We start from the raw sequence: 5,194 nt of genomic DNA, 5'->3' as shown, positions 1-5,194 counted from the left end.
TGCTCAGCATTCACCTCCTCTATTACATATTGGTCTCGGTGGTATTTATCAACAAGTTTGTGTCTCCCAGTAAACGCAGTTTGCTTTAGCAATACTCGCTTCCCGACTTCCAATGGTTTGACCTGCACTTGTCTATCATGTAGACGTTTATCATTCTCCCTTGTTTTCTTGATCTGGCTCTCAGCAATGGTCATAGCTTTCTTTAAAGCATCTGCTTGATTCTGCACATAATCATTATCCCAATCTTTACAGGCTCTGTTAAGTAGCTGATCTAAAGGAATGGTTGGCTCACGGCCGTACATCAATTTATAAGGGGAAAACCCAGTAGCACGATGTGGTGTGGAATTGTACATATATACCAAATGATTTAGCAGCTCCGGCCAGCGTCTTCTCTCATTTGGTTCCAACGATCTGATCATGCCACAAAGAGTGGAATTAAATCTCTCGACTTGGCCGTTCCCCTGTGGGTGATAAGGGGATGTTCTTGTCTTTTGTATCCCATAGAGCTTACACATCTCTCTAATCAAGTGACCTTCAAAATCCCCTCCCTTGATCCGAATGGATTCTCAAGGGTATCCCATAGTGACAAAACCAACAATCTCGCAATACCTTTGCCACAGTACAGGCGGTCTGATCCTTGCATGCAACAGCTTGTGAATATTTAGTGAATACGTCTGTCATCACTAAGATGTCTTCGTAATTTCCTCGTCCCTTATCCATTTTCAAGAAATCTATCGCCAAGACTTCCTGAGGTCGAAATGCAAGAAGATGCCGCATTGGAGTTTTTATATTTGGTCTAGGCTCCTTAACAACTTTACAATTGAAGCATGTGTTAATATATAGTCGCACCTGTTGATTCATCCCAGGCCAGAAACATCTTGCTCTGAGTAAACTTAAGGATCTATCAATACCCTGGTGTCCCCAGTTGTCATGAACAGCTTTAAGTATGGTTTTTCTTAACATTTCTGGGACTAGCAGCTGCTGTGTCGTTCCTTCCTTTCGATCCATTTCTCGATACAATACACCATTTCTCTCCACAAAATGGGACCATTCACGTAACCAGCTCTTTACTTGGACTTTATCTCCAGATGACTCTTGTCCTGGCCTCCACTTGTTATTCCAGTATCTCCAAACAACCTGTAGCTCAGGATCCATCTTCTGCAACTTAGCTAACTCATCCATACTGTATGAAGGAAAAACATTAGGTTGCAACGGCTGTTGATTTAAAACTCCATCTCTGTTAACCTCTTCATTAATTAATTCAACAGGTAACATGCTACACTCCAGCTCCTTTTCCAATGCAACAGTTACAGCTTCTGCTCTCATATTTCCAGGACAACGACTTAAGGCATCTGCGCATTTATTTGTGCGTCCAGAACGATACTTTATTTCCAGGTCAAATGCTGCCAATTGGGCTATCCAACGGTGTTCTGTAGCACCTAGCTTTGCTGTACCCAAATGGGCCAAAGGGTTATGATCTGTATAGACGATAGTATGCCCTCCCAACAAATAATCTCTAAACTTGTCTGCCACAGCCCATTTCAGGCCCAATAATTCTAGCTTAAAACTCGAGTAATCCGGGTAATTTCGTTCGGCACCTCTCAATCCCCTACTGGCGAAGGCCACAGGATGAATCTCACCATCAGAATTTCAACTGGTATAAACAGGCTCCTAAACCCTTCAATGACGCATCAATCTCCAAAATGAAATTCTCTCCAAATCGGGGATATTCCAGAACTGGTGCAGATGTCAATCTTGTCTTTAATTCATTAAAGGAAGCATTAGCTTCTGGGGTCCAATGAAAATTGCTGTCTTGTAACTGTGTTGTGCTAGTGTATCTTTTAGTTTTTCTGGATTTCGCCTTGTTACCAGCCAATGCATGCAGTGGACCAGCAATATGAGCAAAACCTGGAACAAATCTTCGATAATAGGATGCTAGTCCTAAAAATGACCTTAACTCTTCTACGTTGGTAGGAAGCGGCCAATCCTTGATACGAGATGTTTTACCAGGATCCACAGCTATTCCGGCTGCACTCACTACATGACCTAAATGACTCACTTCACGGCAAAGGAACTTACACTTGCTCCCCTTCAGCTTCAATCCAAACTTCTCCAAACGCTCAAACACCATCTTCAATCGTTCTACATGCTCTTCAATTGTAGGTGCAAAAACCAAAATATCATCCAAATAAATAATAAGGTGTGATAAGTTAAGATCAGCAAAAACCAATTCCATGACACGCTGAAAAGTGCTGGGACTATTTATCAGTCCTTGAGGCATTCTAGTAAACTCAAATAATCCCCAAGGCACCCTAAACGCTGTTTTCTCCACACTGTCTGGGTGCATCGCAACCTGAAAGTAACCATGTGCGAGATCCAAGGAAGTGAAGAACTTCGCACCACTCATAGCTTCTAAACTTTCCTCTATGCGAGGGAGGGGGAACGAGTCTCTAACTGTTTGTAGATTTAAACGACGATAGTCTACACATAGACGTAAGGATCCATCTCTCTTACGGACTGGCACTACAGCACTTGCAAAGGGGCTTTTAGATTTTCTAATGATCCCTTTCTCTAGCATTTCTTGCAGTAACTGCCTGATTTCTGGTATCTGTGCTGATGGTATCCGTCGGTATGGTAACCGGATTGGTGTCCCGTCTTTCAAATTGATCTGGTGGGGAATAACATTGCAGAATCCAAGATCCATACTATCTTGAGAGAAAACTGTCTGATTCTTATGAAGCAATTTTGCTATCATATCAGCCTCGACCTGATCAACGCCAACCAAACTCACCCCACGTGGCAAAACCAGTCTGGTTCCATCTTTACACAAATATTCTGTACCAGCTTCACTTGGCCCCTCAATTGCAGTCACTTGCAATCCAAACTCTGGTCCATCCTGAGGCACCCCTTTTTCCACAGCTATTTCAGCAATTGTCACTCCAATGAATCCATTCATAGGTTCTGCAACCACTTCTTCCTTCATATCGACTGCCACAGCTGAAGCTAATACGGTACCAGGAGTTATTACTACTTCTCTCTCACTCTCATTTGCCACTGTAAGTTGGTACACCATTCCATCTCGCTGAGGAAAACCCTCATAAATTTTAACTGGACCTTCTGCTCTCGACTCCACCAGGATATCCATTTCTTTATCAGAATTGGCTATTACACACTCCATTCTCCTCACGGCAAGAGGGGGCAAAACTTCACTTTTACTTCTAGTCTTCAGTGTTAACCCCTCTATTGGTTGCGTCACTTCAGTTTGGAATGCAGTATCTACAACATCCCATGAGTCATCATGTACTTTGTCGTTCTTAAACAAAGCTCTCAATGCATTGCACCCCAAAATCACTGGAAATTTTGATCTCCGTTTCGTGATCACCTGGTCCTCTACTACCAGAAAGCCAATCGCTGCTGACTTCCCTGATAAGGTTACTAATGTCTTTATGTAACCGGCAACCGGAATCGTGATGCCTGTAACACCTACAACCTTGATTCCATCTCCGCATCCAAGAGAACCCAACTTTGGTTGCAAAATTTCTTTGTAGAAACTCAGTGGGATCAAACTAGTCTCAGCACCAGTATCTAAGATACACCCGATCCGACTTCCAGCAATTAACAACTCCGCCGTGGGACTTTCTGAAATTAACAATGATTTCAGGTCTTCACTGGTACCCCGTTGCACGACATGCGATGCTGTTCGAACCTCTGGTACAATTTCCGTTTCTGTTTGGTTTGGTTCCTGCACTTGAACCTGTCTCACATCACTCTGTTTCAATGGTAATTTTCCCCAATGTGGACAATTATATTTCATATGTCCCATTTTACCACAATTGTAACACTTAACAGGTACACGGCAATCTCTCCTTCGATGACCCTTTCTACCACAGTTGTAACACAATTCACTCTCCTTCCTTTCACTTCCAATAGGCTTAATGGATTTTACTACACTAACCATATCCTGTACAGTTTCCTTCAGTTGATTAACCTCATCCCTCAGTTTGCGGATGTCATCCTCATCACCTCGTGACACAACCTGTACCTCGGCTATCTCTCTAACTTTCGCCTTGACTGGGCGTTGGTCTTGAAACAATTCTAGAACTTCTTCACGCATTTTCAGGAAGGATTTGTCTGCACTGGCAATTACGATTCTCCTCAGCTCTCGCTGAATTCCTTTGTCTCGGGCCCCTCTCACTAACCTTTCTTTCAAGGTACTATCTTTTAACTTAGACAAAGCCTCCTTTTCATCGGCACTGGCCGCAGCCTCCATTCGATCATACAGTCTAATCAATATGTTGCTAAACTCTGCCAATGTCTCCCCTTCCAACTGCTCACGATTATGAAGTTCACTACTAAGAGACTGAACTCGTTCTTTTGGTCCAAATCTTAACTTTAGAATATCTATGATCTGTTTACTATCTTCCTTAACAGCACTCTCTCTACAAAGAATCTCTTCCTTGGCTGCCCCACTGAGATGGGTAAGCAGGCTTTGAGCTTTATCTTTTCCTTCTAATTTATAGAAAGCACTATAATCATGGAATTCAATAAGCCATTCGTGTAATGAAAGGTCACCTGCAGTGTCTGGTTGTCCTTTAAACTTGCTTAATTTCATAGCTGGCATTGTTCTTGACGTAGAAAGATTCTTAAATGCACCTGTCAATGCCGCAACCATCTGGGCCAAATCAGGAGCAGCCGCAGCACCTCCTGCCTCCTCACCACCTGGGTTAGCCATCCTAAATTATTTGAAACAAAATTATCGAATACACAAAAATATAATAAAATCAAAACAATGATAAAAAATAGTCCAGTCCAATTTACAACCACCTAACTATCTGTACACTTTCTTCGTTTCCTGTATGTACACACGCAAAGTTGAGGGTTTTCTACTTGATCTTCACTGCAGCCATCCCACTTCTGACACCATTTGTCGTAGGCCGGGATTTGAACACAGACACACTAGTACAATGATATGGCTGCTGATCTGTATGTTTCTTTATTCGTCAACCAACTTGAATTCCAAAAATCAAATCACCAGTCTCAAGTAAAACATAAGAAACAAAAAAAAACCCTGCAATAAACAAACAACTCATTGCAGTCATGTAAGATTACCTTCAATAATGTAAAATCACAACATCAAATAATATTAATAATATCACTATTAATATCACATTAATAATATCATAACAACAGTGAT

This window comes from Anneissia japonica, unplaced genomic scaffold, assembly GCF_011630105.1.
Source record: "Anneissia japonica isolate Jap-2015-1 unplaced genomic scaffold, ASM1163010v1 scaffold287713_len945575_cov184, whole genome shotgun sequence".
NCBI classification, from domain to species: Eukaryota; Metazoa; Echinodermata; class Crinoidea; order Comatulida; family Comatulidae; genus Anneissia; species Anneissia japonica.
The sequence above is the reverse complement of the archived record's forward strand: the minus strand, read 5'-3'. Positions refer to the sequence as shown.